This window comes from Microtus oregoni, unplaced genomic scaffold, assembly GCF_018167655.1.
Source record: "Microtus oregoni isolate MIOR12 unplaced genomic scaffold, Mior012 000000F_ref0000247, whole genome shotgun sequence".
In the NCBI taxonomy this organism is placed as follows: Eukaryota; Metazoa; Chordata; class Mammalia; order Rodentia; family Cricetidae; genus Microtus; species Microtus oregoni.
This window is the reverse complement of record NW_024543059.1, coordinates 41,987,180-42,005,243: the sequence shown is the minus strand read 5'-3', so window position 1 is coordinate 42,005,243 and position 18,064 is coordinate 41,987,180.

Below are 18,064 nucleotides of genomic sequence, written 5' to 3'. Positions count from 1 at the left end.
AGTCTTCTCCTCAATGGTGTTTGGCCCAGGCCCACATCTTTTTTTCATTGGGCCTAGGCCTCTAGAGAATAATGGTTAGGCGCAGGCCCAAATCGTTTTCATTGGGCCCGTACCTCTTCGGGGTAAGGGTTAGACCAAGGCCCACATCTTGTCTTCATTGAGCCCAGGCCTCTTTATGGTAACGGTTAGGCCCAGGCCCACATCTTCTCTTCAATGGGCCCAGGCCTCTTGAAGATAATGGTTAGGCATAGGCCCAATTCTTTTTTCTTCATTGTGCCCGTTCCTCTTCAGGGTAAGGGTTTGGCCCAGGACCACATTTTTTCTTCTTTGGGTCCAGGCCATTTTAGCTTAAGGTTTAGGTCCGGGCCCTAATCTATTCTTCATTGGGTCCCTGCCTCTTCATGGTGTTTGGCCCAGGCCTACATCTCTTTTTTATTTTGCCGAGGCCATTTATCCAGAATGTTAGGGCCAGGCCCACAATTTTTCTTCTTTGGGCTTAGGCCACTTCAGCATAAATGTTAGGCTAAGGCCACATCTCTTCTTTGGGCCCAAGCCACTTCAGCGTAAATGTTAGGCCCAGGCCCACATTTTTTCTTCATTGTTCCCGGGCCTCTTGAGCATAAGGGTTAGGTCCAGGTCAAAATCTTTTTTTCTTTGGTTCCCAGGCCAATTTTGCATTAGGGTTAGGCCTAGGCCCTTATCGTTTCTTCATTGGGCCCATGCCTCTTCATGGTGTTTGTGCCAGGCCTACATTTCTTTTTTATTTTGCCGATGCCATTTATCCTGAATCTAATGCCATGCCCACATCTTCTCTTCTTTGTGCCCAGGCCACTGCAGCCTAAATTTTCAGCACATGCCCACATCTTCTCTTCTGTGGGCCCAGGCCACTTCAGCGTAATTGTTAGGCCCAGGCCCACATCTTTCTGTTTTGAGCCCAGGGCACTTCAGCGTAAATGTTAGGCCCAGGCACACATCTTTTCTTCTTTGGGCCCGGGCCTCTTGAGGTAAATGGTTAGGCCCAGGCCCAAATCTTTTCTTCTTTGGGCCCAGGCTAATTTAGCTTAAGGTTTAGGCCCGGGCCCTCATCTATTCTTCATTGGGCCCCTGCCTCTTCATGGTATTTGGCCCAGGCCTACATCTCTTTTTTATTTTGCCGAGGTCATTTATCCAGAATGTCAGGCCAGGCCCACATCTTCTCATCTTTTGGCCCAGGCCACTTCAGCCTAAATGTTAGGCCCAGGCCCACATCTTTCTTTTTGAGCCCAGGCCACTTCAGCGTAAATGTTAGGCCCAGGCCCTCATCTTTTCTTCATTGGGCCCCGGCCTCTTCATGGTGTTTGGCCCAGGCCCACATCTTTTTTTCATAGTGCCAAGGCCGTTTATCCTGAATGTCCGGCCCGGGCCCACATTTTTTTTCTTTGGGCCTAGGCCACTTCAGCATAAATGTTAGGCCCAGGCCCACATCTGTTCATTGTGCCCAGGCCATTTCAGCGTAAATGGTAGGACAAGGCCCACATTTTTCTTCATTGGGCCCAGGCCACATGAGTGTAAATGATAGGCCCAGGCCCACATCTTCTCTTCATTGGACCAAGGCCTCTTCAGGGTAAGGGTTAGGCCCAGGCCCACATCTTCTCTACATTGGGCCTAGGCATCTTTATGGTAAGGGTCAGGCCTAGGCCCAAATCTTTACTTCATTAGGCCCTGACCTCATCGGGATAATGTTTTGGCCCAGGCCCACATCTTTCTTTTTTGAGCCCAGGCCACTTCAGCGTAAATGTTAGGCCCAGGCCCACATCTTTTCTTCATTGGGCCCGGGCCTCTTGAGGATAATGGTTACGTCCAGGTTCAAATCTTTTCTTCTTTGGTTCCCAGGCCAATTTTGCAAAAGGGTTAGGCCTACGCCCTCATCGTTTCTTCATTGGGCCCCTGCCTCTTCATGGTGTTTTGCCCAGGCCTACATTTCTTTTTTATATTGCCGAAGCCATTTATTTTGAATCTCAGGCCATGCCCACATCTTTTCTTCTTTGGGGCCGGGCCACTTCAGCCTAAATTTTTGGCACATGCCCACATCTTCTCTTCTTTGGGCCCAGACCACTTCAGCGTAAATATTAGGCCCAGGCCCACATCTTTCTTTTTTGAGCCCATGCCACTTCAGCGTATATGTTAGTCCCAGGCCCACATCTCTTCATTGGGCCCAGGCCACTTCAGTGTAAATGATAGGCCCAGGCACACATCTTCTCTTCATTGTACCCAGGCCTCTTCAGGGTAATGTTTAGGCCCAGGCCTACATCTTCTCTTCATTGGGCCCAGGCCCCTTCAGCATAATTGTTAGGCCCAGGCACACATCTTCTCTTCATTGTACCCAGGCCTCTTCAGGGTAAGGGTCAGGCGTAGGCCCACATCTTCTCTCCTTTGGCCCAGGCCACTTCAGCCTAAATTTTAGGCCCAGGCCCAAATCTTTCTCTTTTTTTGGCCCAGGCCACTTCAGCGTAAATGTTAGGCCCAGGCTCACATCTTTTCTTCATTGGGCCCGGGCCTCTTGAGGATAATGGTTAGGCCCCAGCCCAAATATTTTCTTTTTTGGGCCCAGGCCAATTTTGCATAAGTGTTAGGCCCAGGCCCTCATCTTTTCTTCATTGGACCCAGGCTCTTCATGGTGTTTGGCCCAGGCCCACATATTTTTTTCATAGTGCCAAGGCCATTTATCCTGAATGTTAGGGCCAGGCTCACATTTTTTCTTCTTTGGGCTTAGGCCACTTCAGCATAAATGTTAGGCTAAGGCCACATCTCTTCATTGGGCCCAAGCCACTTCAGCGTAAATGGTAGGGCCTGGACCACATTTTTTCTTATCGGCCCAGGCCTCTTTAAGATAAAGGTTAGTCCCAGGCCCAAATCTTTTCTTCATTAGACCCGGACCTCTTCAGGGTAATAGTTATGCCCAGGCCCACATCTTTTCTTCATTGGTCCCAAGCCTCTTCAGGGTAAGGGTTTGGCCCAGACCCACATTTTTCTTCATTGGGCCTTAGCTACTTCAGCTTAAGAGTTAGGCCACGCCCAAATCTATTCTTCTTTCGGCCCATGCCTCTTTTCTTTGGGCCCAGGCCAATTTAGCGTAAGGGTTAGTCCCAGGCTCTCATCTTTTCTTCATTGGGCCCGGCCTCTTCATGGTGTTTGGCCCAGGCCCACATCTTTTTTTCATAGTACCGAGGCCATTTATCCTGAATGTTCGGCCCGGCCCACATTTTTTCTTCTTTGGGCCGAGGCCTCTTCAGCATAAATGTTAGGCCCAGGCCCACATCTCTTCATTGGGTCCAGGCCATTTCAGCGTAAATTGTAGGACAAGGCCCACATTTTTCTTCATTGGGCCCAGGCCACATCAGTGTAAATGATAGGCCCAGGCCCACATCTTCTCTTCATTGGACCCAGGCCCACATCTCTGCATTGGGCCCAGCATCTTTATGGTAAGGGTCAGGCCTAGGCCCAAATCTTTTCTTCATTAGGCCCAGACCTCATGGAGTAATGTTTCGGCCCAGGCCCACATCTTTTCTTCTTTGGGCCCAGGCCACTTAGCCTAAATTTTTGGCACAGGCCCAAATCTTCTCTTCTTTGGGCCCAGGCCACATCAGCTTAAATTTTAGGCCCAGGCCCACATTTTTTCTTCATTGGGCCCGGGCCTCTTGAGGATAATGGTTAGGCCCAGGTCCAAATATTTTCTTCTTTGGTTCCCATGCCAATTTTGGATAAGTGTTAGGCCTAGGCCCTCATCGTTTCTTCATTGGGCCTGTGCCTCTTCATGGTGTTTGGCCCAGGCCTACATTTCTTTTTTATTTTGGCGAAGCCATTTATCCTGAATCTCAGGCCATGACCACATCTTCTCTTCTTTGTGCCCGGGCCACTTCAGCCTAAATTTTAGGCCCAGGCCCACATCTTTTCTTCATTCATCCCAGGACTCTTGAGGAAAATTTTTAAGCCTAGGCTCAAATATTTTCTTCATTGGGCCCAGGCCTCTCAATGGTGTTTTGCCCAGGCCTACGTCTATTCTTCATTGGGCCTAGGCCTCTTGATGATAATGGTTAGGCCCAGGCCTAAATCTTTTTCATTGGGCCCAGGCCTCTTCAGGGTAAGGTTAGACCAAGGCCCACATCTTGTCTTCATTGAGCCCAGGCCTCTTTATTGTAAGGGTTAGGCCCAGGCCCACATCTTCTCGTCAATTGGCCCGGGCCTCTTGAGGATAATGGTTAGGCACAGGCCCAAATCTTTTCTTCATTGGGCCCGTGCATCTTCTGGGTTAGGTTTTGGCCCAGGCCCACATTTTTTCTTCTCTGGGCCCAGGCCAATTTACGTTAAGGTTTAAGCCCGGGCCCTCATGTTTTCTTCATTGGTCCCCTGCTTCTTCATGGTGTTTGTCCCAGGCCTCCATTTCTTTTTTATTTTGCCGAAGCCATTTATCCTGAATGTCAAGCCATGCCCACATCTTCTCTTCTTTGGGGAGAGGCCACTTCAGCATAAATGTTAGGCCCAGGCCCACATCTTTCTTTTTGAGCCCAGGCCACTTCAGTGTAAATGTTAGGCCCTGGCCCACATCTTTTCTTTATTGGGCCCGGGCCTCTTGAGGATAGTGGTTAGGCCCAGGCCCAAATCTTTTCTTCATTGGGCCTGGGCCTCTTCGGGGTAAGGGTTAGGCCAAGGCCCACATCTTCTCTTCATTGAGCCCAGGCCTCTTTATGGTAAGGGTTAGGCCCAGGCCCACATCTTCTCTTCATTGGGCCCGGGCCTCTTGATGATAATATTTAGGCCCAGGCCCCAAACTTTTCTTCTTTGGTCCCAGGTCAATTTAGCATAAGAGTTAGACCCAGGCCCTCATCTTTTCTTCATTGGACCCAGGCTCTTCATCGTGTTTGGCCCAGGCCCACATCTTTTTTTTCACAGTGTTACCCACATCTCTTCATTGGGCACAGGCCACTTCAGCGTAAATGGTAGGCCCAGGCACACATCTTCTCTTCATTGTACCCAGGCCTCTTCAGGGTAAGGGTTAGGCCCAGGCCTCTTCAGCATAAGGGTTAGGCCCAGGCCCACATCCTTTCTTCATTGGGCCCAGGCCTCTTCAGAAAAATTGTTAGGCCTAGGCTCAAACCTTTTCTTCATTGGGCCCAGGCCTCTCCATGGTCTTTGGCCCAGGCCCACAAATTATCTTCATTGGGCCCAGGCCTCTTGAGGATAATGTTTAGGCCCAGGCCCAAATCTTTTATTCATTAGGCCCGGGCCTCTTCAGGTTAAGGGTTAGGCCAAGGCCCACATCTTCTCTTCATTGAGCCCAGGCCTCTTTATGGTAAGGATTAGGCCCAGGCCCACATCTTCTCTTCAATGGGCCCGGGCCTCTTGAGGATAATGGCTAGGCACAGGCCCAAATGTTTTCTTCATTGGGCCCGTGCCTCCTCAGGGTAAGTGTTTGACCCAGGCCCACATTTTTTCTTCTTTGGGCCCAGGCCTACTTAGCGTAAAGTTTAGGCCCTGCCCTAATCTTTTCTTCATTGAGCCCCTGCCTCTTCATGGTGTTTGGCCCAGGCCTACATCTCTTTTTTATTTTGCCAAGTCCAATATAGTGTAAGGGGTCCGCGCAGGCCCATATCTTTCTTAATTGCCCCCAGACCACTTCAGCAGAAATGTTAGATATGGCCCACATCTTTTCCTCATTGTGTCCAGGCCTCTTTAGCATAATTTTTAGACCCAGGCCCACATCTTTTCTTCATTGGGCCCAGGCCTCTTCAGGATAATTTTAAGGCACAAGCTCACATCTTTTCTTCATTAGGCCCAGGCCTCTTCATAGTGTTTGGTCCAGGCCTACATCTTTTTATCATTGTTGCCAGGCCAGTTTAGTGTAAGGGGTAAGCCCAGGCCCATATCTTTCTTCATTTTGCCCAGGCCACTTAGCAGAAATGTTAGGTTCAGGCCCCCATCTTTTCTTCATTGGGCCTAGGCCTCTTCAGGGTAAGGTTTAGGCCCCGGCCTACATCTTTTCTTCTTTGGGCCTAGGACAATTTAGCGTAAGGGTTAGGCCCAGGCACACATCTTTTCTTCTTTAGGCCCAGGCCTCTTCAGGATAATTTATGCCCTGGCCCAAATCTTTTCTTCATTTGGCCCAGGCCTCTTCGGGATAACTTTTAGGCCCAGGCCCAAATTTTTTCTTCATTGGGCCTAGACCACTTCAGCGTAAATGTTAGGCTCAGGCCCACTTCTTCTCTTCATTGGGCCTAGGCCACTTCAGAGTAAGGGTTAGGCCCAGGCCCACATCTTTTCTTCATTGGGCCCAGGCCTCTTCAGCTTAAGGGTTTGGCCCAGGCCCACATCTTCTCTCTATTGGACCCAGGCCACTTCAGCGAAAATGTTAGGCCCAGTCCCTATCTTTTCTTCATTAGGCCCAGGCCTCTTGAGAGTAATGTTTAGGCCCAGGCCCAAATATTTTCTTCACTGGGCCCAGGCCTCTTCAGGGTAAGGGTTAGGCCTAGGCCTTCAGCTTTTCTTCATTGCACCCAGGTCTCTTCAGGATAATTTTAAGGCCCAGGACCACATCTTTTCTTCATTGGGCCCAGATCTCTTCATAGTGTGTGGCCCAGGCCTATATCTTTTTTTCATTGGGCCCAGGCCAATTTAGCCTAAGGGTTAGGCGCAGGCCCACATTTTCTCTTCATTAGGCCCAGGCCACTTCAGCGAAATTGTTAGCTCCAGGTCCACATCTATTCTTCATTGGGCCCAGGCCTTTTCATATTGTTTTCCCAGGCCTACATTGTTTTTTCATTGGCCCAGGCCAATTTAGCGTATGGTTTAGGCCCAGGCCCACATTTTCTCTTCATTGGGGCTAGGCCACTTCAGTGTAAATGTTAGGCCCAGGGCCACATCTTTCTTCCTTGGGCCCAGTCCACTTCAGTGTAAATGTTAGGCCCAGGCCCACATTTTCTCTTCATTGGGCCCAGGCCTCTTCAAATAATATTTAGGCCCAGGGCCAAATCTTTTGTTATTGGGCCCCGGCCTCTTCATGGTATTTGGTCCAGGCCTATATCTTTTTTTTTGGGGGGGGGCCACGCCAATTTAGCGTAAATATTATGCCCAGGCTCTCTTTTTCTCTATTGGGCCCAGGCCACTTCAACGTAAATGTTATGCTTAGGCCAACATCTTTTCTTCATTGGGCCTTGTATGTCTGAGGCTAAGTGATTGATTTTGAAAAGACATGTGTTGTAAAAGATGAACACTTTTACATTAGTCTTTATATCAGGTAACCTTCTCTGAAAAAGAGAAAGAGAAACATCAACACAATAGACGTATGGATAGCTGTTGTTGAGAATATTGCTGTCCTCTTCTGGTATATTCTTGACCCGTGTTCATGGAAACATGCACAAACACAGACATCTATTCCCCACCATCCAGATGATATAAATTATACATGATATGAATAGAAAGATGAAATATGTAGTAAGGAGAGACAGGTAATCCATTACTGTTGTACACATGTGGTTTTTGGCCTTGTACTTACGAAAGTACCGACAGACTCCATTTCTGACCATGGCTTAGGGACAAGCTCACATCCAGTCCTCCTCCTCCTCGAGTGGACTTCACCCCTGGCAGGAGCAAGTTCCATGGCCATGAGTCAAACTCATCCAAAATGTACAAGATATAATGTTTGGTCTATCATTTCTGATTCTAAGGTTGTCAGGAAATTTGTATAGACCTCTGAATTGGACTTTGCCCTCTGATAGAACCTGGACACCAAGCTGACTGTTAAATTTGCCCTGTAACCTGTCCCCTCACCACCACTGAACACAGCTTGAGGTAGGATTGCCTAGGAAACGGATATCATGACCTTTCCAAACATGACCCTGTCATTGTAGTCGATGGCTTCTGAGAATGTCAGTCCGTGAAGAACAGAATAGCAGCAGAGCTTCCTCCTGTTGAAGTTTGGAACCAGGAGTCCTGACAGAGGTAGTGGTTGACACAGCTGATTTCACCTTTTCTCAAAAAGTACAGGTGTCGATTAGTAGAAATAAAGAACTAACATAGTAGCCACGCACATGAACATGTATGTAGAGATTCATGCACAGGTAACATATATAGTAACACAAGTTTCTTAAATGAAAATACAAGTGTAAAAAGTCGATATTGAGAGTGTGATATAACTACATATGGTCCAGTAGTGAAGGCCTGGGACCTGAATAAAGATGGTTGTTTTCAGGCAAGTTCACGTCTGGAGAAGCCTAAGAGAAGGTCCCAGTGAAGCACTTCCTGTCCTCCTTGTGCTGCTCGTGCCTCCCGAGGGATTGTCACAGTTGATGCTGAACGCTGTTGATCATTAACCTTCTGTAGGTTCTATGCTTGAGCCTTAGACCAGGTTATCTCTATACCTTTTCTTTCTGCTGTGTATAGGTTTCTGTCCTGGATATTTTGTGTGGCATGTCACTCTGCAGACAAGCTTGTATTCACTGCTCTTTTGGCTTCTTACTAGGATCCCTGTGTGTTAGAGCAGGATACCTCAAGAACTACATTGAGCCCCTGTCACCATCATTCAGGTCTTTGCTCCTACACCTACTTGCATGATTGTAATACCTGAAGGCACATGCCCTCATCCATATGTACATATAAACACACACATACACACATATCCAGATCATACATGGTATAACATAGCATTTAAATATAAATGTCCCAGCACTCGGGAGGCAGAGGCAGGCGGATCTCTGTGAGTTCGAGACCAGCCTGGTCTACAGAGCTAGTTCCAGGACAGGCTCCAAAGCCAAAGAGAAACCCTGTCTCGAAAAACTAATATATATATATACACACACATGTCCATAGTGGGCAGGGTTTGGGGTTACGAAGATGGCTTTAGTTCTATTTCATATCCTGTCTCTAACTTCAGTCATAGTGGGCACAATCCATGGTTAGAAATGAGAAGATTAATGATGGGAAGACACAAGTCCCTTCGGATCCCTACAGTGGGAGTCTGTGAAGCATTTCCCACCTGCCCTGGACACTATGGGCTGCCATAGCCGACAGTTGCCAGGACTTAGAGCACAACCACAGGCTTCATCCTGCATCGGTCAGTTATACAGTTTAGGTGATGTCATCTCTGGACCTCATTCTCTGGTGAGTCGTGGGTGTCATCTCCATGAATCCTTGTTTGGCAAGTTCCTCAGCTTATATCACAATAGATAAATCATTTCTACTGCTATGGCACAGGTCCTGCTAAAAGGCACCTTGGCCAAGCAGTGGTGGCACACACCTTTAATACCAGCACCCAGACAAGTGGATCTCTGTGCGTTTGAGGCCAACCTAGTCTACAAGAATTATTTCCAAGACAGGCTCCAAAGCTACACAGGGAAACCCTGAATTGAAAAAAAAAAAGGACCCTTAAAACCACATTGTGCCTCATACCCTTTTTCATTCTCTACTTCCCAGTATAGCACAATGACGTTTAATTAGGCCCATATTCACAGATATCCTGCATGTATGTCTCCCTCCACATGCCTCAAACCTCACAGAATACCTGCAATTCCTTCTGGAATCCAATCCACCCCCATTGACACAGGATTCCCTCCCATCAACTGTACAGCATTTTCTTTGGATATTTTATGAGGTAACTGAGAACTGACCACACCTCTGTCCAGCTTCTTCCTCTCTGTCTGAGTGTAGCTTGAGGAACAGCCATGCTTTCCCACACTGTACTGAGCACACTGTCCCAGCAGCGTAGAATAGAAGGCTGTCCATGTGGTGAGGTCATCGTTATTAACAAAGTCTGACCAGAAAAATCACCCTGACTCTTACAACAATGTGGATATTTGTAGGGAAGCAATGGGACAGCATTCAGTGTCCTCTCTATGTAATTTCCTACCTAGCATATAAACCTGCAGAAATGAGCACACATGAAGGTGAAAACCATGTACTGGAGAGAATTAGAGGGTAGAGTCTGTCGTGATGTTTCTTATGTCAGTGATAGTAATGTTTGTTCAGAGACTGTATCAGCTAGGCGTACAAATGAAGACATTGGTACAACAGAAGTCCTTAGTGAAGCTGACATCAGTATCCTAGATGCTTTTCCCCTATCCTGGACAAGCTCTAAGTGAAGGGCTAATGTGAGCATGTGAACTTCAATGTTCCTCCTTTTTTACCTAATCCAGAGCTTCCTTCTGTGCAGCTTCCTTCCAAGGCTCCTGTCTCTGGTGAGAGGAGGTTTTCTCTCCCTGTGGTCATTGGGGGCTAGACTCACTGCTATGAGACTTCTCATCCCTGCTCTTTCTCATCCTGCTTTGAATGAACTATCCTCGGGCAGGAACATTTCCAGTCCCTCACTCTGTTTAGTCTCCATATTTAAGGTTGCGATGAAAAAGTGTCTCCCACTGAGTGAGTCACTCATGTGCTGAATTTCAGGTAGTGTCCCTCCCAGAGAACAGCCCAAACTTACCCAGACATTTGGGCTGGCTTCACATCCCAACCCTCCTTGGCGGATACTGTGTTCTCTTCAGGCAGAGAACACTGCTGTTGCTAGGGCAGGGCTTTACCTGTGACATCACAGAAGGCTCACCTCACTGCATTCTGGGAATCTCAAAGGGCATCATGGCCTCAGTTACTTTCAGCTTGGTCCCTCCTTATTCTCTCCCAAACTGTGTCAAGCATCTTTGGAAACACTTAACTTAGGGGTACTAGATGGAAGTGTTTCACAGAGACACCTCCATGGGATTCACCTACATACATGGTCTGTCAGCCCTCAGTCTTTTTGAGGTTTCTGCTTGAGAGAAGCACGGTTGACAATGCCGCTTCCTCATCTCAGGTATCTGAGCCCACACTCTTCCTCATCATCTCAGATTCTGGTTTATTGCCGGCACTCACCTGCAAGGCACATTCCTCTGTCCCTGTATCTGGCTTTAACAAAACTCACACCTTGTTTTCTACCTTACCTGTCTGCACTAATATTTTAGCATGTAGTGCCCTGTGAATTATTAGCTGAGTCTTTGCCTCAGCAGCCCTTAGTTTTATTAGGAACTTACAGAAATAAATAACTACATGGTGGATAAATACAGAGCATGACCACATCACAGTGGAGGACCCTGCAGGCAGAGTGCAGTGTGAGGTGCAGAGAATCCTGGAGGCGCATGCTTTAACTTGTCCCATCCTAAGTGGACCTTACACCTGGTAAAGTGTTTGTAAATGCTCACACTGTCCAGGTATGTTTCTAGCCACTATCCCGGTGCACGTGTATGGTGTGCAGTGTTGGGAACTGTTTTTGTCAGCCCTTTTCTGACTAGGGACTCTTTCTCATGTCCATTCTTCTCCTGTGCTGGAGCTGCGGTCTCTCAACCACCATGTTTCCAGTGTTCTCATGAAGGGATGGGGGGATGGGAAACATGACTGATACCCAGTGTTGGAGGTTGCTGGGCACTCCTGACAATGGGGCCACTGTACATTTTCTACAGGGATTCAGAATGTCGCAAAGGTCAGCAGATGATCATGAAAAGCTTTAAATGTTCGACTGAATTTGCTTGGCTCTGTCCTTGCCAACAGAGTGTCCAGTTTCTGCCATGAGGATGTTTTATGGGAATTACTCTGGGTTTCGCATTCATTTAGTTCCTCGTGTTACATGACTCATGATCATGAGGAGTTCTGGGTGTCATTTGGAGATTGTGGGAACTCAGAGCGCCTGATGGAAGGACAGGCTTTTACAGCAGATGAAGGAGTGGCCATTGCTGGGTCCTAAGTCTTGTCATATTGCTCTGTCCTGTACAGACTCTTGTGGATGAAGCTGGACATCAGAGATAGAACACAGGTTCTATGTGGAAATATTTGGGCACAGAGTGACCTGTGTCATTCATTATTCTGAGAAGTTGTTCCCTTTACTCAAAATATCACCTTCCCTTGTGGGTGAAAGGATAAATTCTGGCCAAACCTGATTCAAATCTTGGAATGAGAACTTCAAGAGAAGTAAATTTTCAAGGCAGCCATAGTAACATTAATTGGTACACTGTTGTGCAAGTTGTATGTTGAAACTCACACTTAAGTGTGATTTGGATTAAATGACGCCCATAGTGACATTTGTGTATTCTCCCGTTAGTCTGTTCTCTCTCATGACCTGTTTCTTTATGTCTTTGACAGTAGAAATAGTGTGAGCCTTGTTGCACTATGGTTTCTGGTGGGGATTCAGATCTCCCACTACCATTTCCAGTCTCTACAGGACCCAGATTTTACCCTGCACATCTGCATTAGAACTGACACGTGATGCAGTGTAGTTATCGCTGTGATGGACAAGAACAAGAGGGATATTAGTAGAAAGCACAATTTAAGCTATAAATTACTGTTATTTCTGAAGAGAATTTCAACAAATATGTTCCGTATTTGCTGTGTCTCGTTTTGTAACCGGAGGCTGAGATGGCTGAGGAGTTTCCCAGTGTGTTGCTGTTCCATGTCTTTCCTCTCACCAGCAGACAGACATTTGGTGATTCCCAATCCTAGGTTATTGTGGATGGCACAGCTGTGGGCGTGTGAACCAGTTCTGAGCTGCTGGCTCTGTGTCCCTTGGATATGAGACCAGGAGTGGTTGCTGCATCTAGTGCTGCTGTGTCTTTGTTTCCCAAAGAGCTTCCATGTTCTTACCATTTCATATTGAAAAATAATTGAACTAAAAAGTACTGTAAATATGGCCTTTGGCCAAGATTTGTCAAGTTCGCTGCCCCTGTTGATGAACCTACTATTACTATGCTAAATGGACAGAGTCCCAAGCTGCCACCAAGTAGTTGTGTTTACTCTCACAACAACTTGGTAGCAGCTAAGATCTCCAGTCTCATCAGGCTTTTCTGGTGTGTGGTGTTGTTAACAGAAAACTCATAATTTTCAAAATACAGAAAATAAATGACAGTGGGATGCTCATCCACAAATGAAATATCTCTATTATTCTCCGTCCCCCATGATCAGGGACACCAGAAAAGAAGAGAGTATTCTAAAAAGCTTACCAGAAGTTTCATAACTGACAAAGCAGCAAGCTCATTTGCTTTTCCAGTTCAAGGCCAACTCAAGGTGTCCCACAGTGTCCTGAATCTCCCTTTTGAAACTGTTACTAGATACTGACATTAGCATAGCAAATATCTGATTTGTATATATTCTGTGAATCTAGCAATTGTCAAGAATAAGGCACACTTACTTCTTTGAACCCAAGCTTCCTTTGGCCTACCGCTTTGTAAAAAGCAATGATTGCTATGCATTTACATTCTGTTGTTGATGTTTTTCACAGCTCTTATCTATAGTACATTTAGAATTAACATTTATGAAGATTCATCTTTAAAGCATAAGAATGTCAGCCACATGTCACATCTCACTTAGTGCAACGTGCTATGGTCTGTATGATGACATTCTACCTTGTGTACTAAAATAGCTTTTAAGTGTTAGCAGTCATCGTTGTACATTATGAATCACATTCCCATTTGAGGTGAGCTAAAATGTGAGAAAAAGAGAATCTTAGATTGAACACCGTGCAATATGAAGAACATTAATTAAGGTAGTTTTCTTAACAAAGTAGACCCTGTCTCAATATAAATAAAAACAAACAAACAGCATTTTAGGCTCTCTCAAGTATATAAATAAACTTGGAAATCTTTGCAGAGTATATAATTGATTGTCGTTTACTTGAGATGTTTATGACACTATAATATTAATAACTTAATTGTCTACCAGATTAAGCTGTTTTGCAAAACTCCATCCAGTGGCTGCAAAGATTCTCACTGATATATCATCATACGCTAGGATAGCAGTTCCCATTTTGTTCCCCATTTAAAGGATGAGGGAATCACTGCTCTGATAGACTAAGGGACAGCTGGTGCTAATGCAGCTTAGAGCAGGATGTGGGGTCAGTAGCAGTTCAACCCAAAGGTCACGCTCTCTCTGTTCATAAAGGCTGCTCTGGGCCAGAGCTTTGGCTCTTGTTAGAACTAGGTGAGTGACAGAGGACTCACCTAACCTGCCACAGCCATGGGTTTTCTTCCCATTGCTACAAGAGTTCTGGATAGAGAGTTTTCTAATACAGGGAATAGTAAGAGCAAATGCACATCATGTTTGGACGAAAGTTAAGTATCTGTTGTTGTGGGGAGTGAGAGGAATTGCATGTTGTGTAACAATTGCAGAGCATGTGAGTGATTGTACATGCTGACACAGTAGCCTACACTTTCAATAAAAATGCCTCTTGCTGGGTGGTGGTGGCGCACGCCTTTAATCCGAGGCAGAGGCAGGCGGATTTCTGTGAGTTCAAGGCCAGCCTGGTCTACAAGAGCTAGTTCCAGGACAGGCACCACAGCTACAGAGAAACCCTGTCTTGAAAAACCAAAAAAAAAAAAAAAAAATGCCTCTTGCTCCCACAGATCAGCCCTGCACTATGCATGTTTCTGCGGACACCTTGAGCTAGTTGGATTCTTTGTGCTGTCTGGCTGTGATATTAATGCCACCACTAAGAAGAACATGACACCTTTAGTAAAGGTAGTTCAAGTATACAAAATATATTACATGCGTCATAGTGAAAGCTGTGAGATGCCTGTGTTGAATTCTTTGAAATAACACTATTTTTCTTTTACAGTATGCACAGACTGTACAGAAAATGGAGAGAGACATCATCATCTTCTTGCTGCAGGAGTGCGCTGATCCAAACTGGAAAGATACCAATGGGAAGACAGCTCTCCACCATGCTGTACTTAGTAATGTCCCTGAGATAGCAGCTGCCCTCCTGGTACCTGGGGGCGACATTGAGCAGACCACAAAGGTAAAGATTATCTAAATTAAATTCCAAAGTACTTGGCAACTATGTACTTTCACAAGTTCATGAATAGGGCCACGATTTCCTGTGCTCAGGAGCTCAGGTATTCCCTGACTGACATTTAGAAGTTATTTGAGTGATAGTCATATAAACATTGATATAGTGTTGTAGTTTTTTACTCTTATCTTTCTGTTATGAGCCTAGTCTTTAAGGACTGAGCTGTATTTCTGCCCTCTTGTAGGTTTTAATGCAACAAGTAAGTCAAATTTGCACAGCCCAATACTCTTGGGTGTTTGACCCACTGGAGTTTAGTCAGCCTACTAGGGGCCACACCCTTAAATAAAACTGAATCTCCCTCTCCCACAGCTATCAGTTGCCAGTAGCTTTGCAGCTAGAGGTAGGACTTCATCTTAATTTCATGTCTCCACACTGAGAGTTTGGCTGGCTTGAGTTTGCATGGGTCAGTCGTGTAAGTACTATCACAATGCCTGTGAGTTCACATGTACATCTGACCTGTTGTGTCCCAAAGACACTATTTCCTTGTGGTCAGTCCACTTTTTCCAGCTCTTAGTCTTAGTCCCTGAGACCTGGATGGGGGTTCTATCAGTGAGACCAGAAAGTTGGGTCAGTAGAGAAGGTGAATGGATCAGGAAAGGAGTAGAGACAGAATGGTGGACGTCATCAAAATAATTATATTGTTCTTTCAAAAACTGGTTTTAAGATACAGTAGAAAATGATGTTGGTTTTTTGTTAGAAATATGTGTTTAGAGAATACGGCTTTCTTGTTTGTAGGCATAGCAAATATTAATCAGAGAAATGCAAATCAAAACAACTCTGAGATTCCAACTTACACCTGTAAAAATGTCTACGATCAAAACACTGATGACAACTTATGCTGGAGAGGTTGTAGGGAAAAGGGAACAGTTCTGCATTGCTGGTGGGAATGCAAGCTGGTACAGCCCCTTTGGATGTCAGTGTGGCGATTTCTCAGAAAATTAGGAAACAACCTTCCTCAAGATCCAGTAATATAACTTTTGGGTATATATCCAAAGGTTGCTCAATCATGCCACAAGGACATGTGCTCAACTATGTTCACAGAAGCTTTGTTTGTCATAGCCAGAACCTGGAAACAACCTAAATGCCCCTCGACCAAAGAATGGATAAGGAAATTGTGGTACATTTACACAATGGAGTACTATACAGCAGAAAAAATAACGTCTTGAATTTTGCAGGAAAATGGATGGAGCTAGAAAACATTATTTTGAGGTGTTTCTGTGAGGTGACCCAGACACAGAAAGACAATTATCACATGCACTTTCTCATAGGTGGTTTTGAAACATAAAGCAAAGAGACCCTACAAACCACAATCCCAGAGAACTTAGACAACAATGCAGACACTAAGAGAGACTTACATAGATCTAATTTACATGGGAAGTAGAAAGTAGAAAAAGACAAGATCTCCTGAGTAACTTGGGAGCATGGGGACCTTTGGGGAGGGTTAAGAGGGGAAGCAGAGAAAAATGTAGAGCTCAATAAATATTAGTTTAAAAAAAGAAAGAAAAAGAAGAAAATTCCTCACATCCAGCCCTTATGGAACCACTTTCCCAATGAAGGCTCCCTCCTTTGCTGTGACTTTAGCGTGTGTCAGTTTGACATAAAGACCAGGCGGCACACCTATCCAGTGTTTTCCATCTTAATTAACATTACTCAGGCTGCTCTAGTGTGTGCCTCAAGTGTTGAGGATATTTTCCAACTCTGCCTCAGAGGGAAGACAGAGCAGAATTCTCTGAACATACATGATGTTAACTATATTTTATGGCTAAGCCCCATCACATCTCATCAGTATGTAATGCAAGTACGAAATATGACTTTGTCGTGTGTCACTTGGCCATAAGCAGGGAGATGCAGGATCATGATGACAAACTCAGCTAGCTAAGGATTTCATTATTGGGTAGAAGAACAGCAATAGACCAATCCATGACTTGGAGTTCCTTAGTATTCTCACCTTGGACTGACTCTTTATTTTAGTTCAGGCCATGGATAAATGACACAGTGGTTTTCATGTGGGATTCTAATTAGTTCAAGATGGAGAAGCAAATTATATACAACTTTATTATTTCTGTGTATATTTTCAGATGGTGAAATTGTCATAGCAACCTGGTGAAGTAAAGTAGTAAATCCTGAGATATGGGGCCTGAGAGAAACTCTTTTAGAAAAAGAACTCCTTCTAATGTCAGGGTAATTTCCACCCTGTCAGGATATTCTACGGGGTTGGACTGTAGGGTTCTTGACTCAATTCCATTTCACTCTATCCTCTCTTTCTTCAATGATAAACAGTGTAAAAGGCTTTTATTTTTTACATAATTCATAAATGTGAAGAGTATGGTAAAATGTTCTGACAGAATATCTAAAACTGTTTGAAATATTCTGAAGAATGATTTACAATGATAAATGTTTTCCTATCACTATTAAAACCAATTTAACTGCTACAATTTCTGTACTGGGTAGAAGGAACATTTTCCAAAATTTGACTGAACTGAGTTCAGGTTTATGGACTGTTTGCCCACATAAGTCTTCTTTCATTTTTATGCTCTGTAGTCTTTGCTTAAATCAGAAAGGGTGGAATAAGAAAGTTTTCATTCTCAAAGGGAATGGTCCAACCACATAAATCCACATCCTTTTTCTTTTACTCTGTCTCTCTCTCTCTCTCTCTCTCTCTCTCTCTCTCTTTCTCTCTATGTCTCTCTGTCTCTCATTACAAAATAACAAGCACCTAAATAAATAATAAAGTAAAATAGGATAAGATAAGAATAATGACACCAGAATCAAAGAAAACAAACAGAAAAAAGATCCAAAGAAAGAGCACAAAAATACAGATGGATGCTGAGACACACACATTGGCACACAGAGAAAACTCATAAAAACAAAATTTTAAACCATAGTATATAAACAAAAGGTCTGTAAACTTTTAAAAAATGGCCAGAAAAATTATTGTAAGACAAAAGAAACCTTCAATAATACCAATGAATTAATTTTGTGTTGGCTGTGTCCTGTTGCGAATTGGGATTGCTCTTAAGTGTGGTTTGTGTGTCCAGTGAGTCTCCATTGGAGAAAACCAACTTTTCTTCTGTGAGTGTTAGCAGTTAGCGATCCAGGGTTAAGGATATGGCCTGGTGTCTACTTCCCCTCACATTGCTGATACCCATCTTGCTTAGACCCCATGCATGCTGCCAGTCCCTATGGGAGTCATTTGGGCATAAGACCTGTTGTTTCTAGAAGATTGTGTTTCCT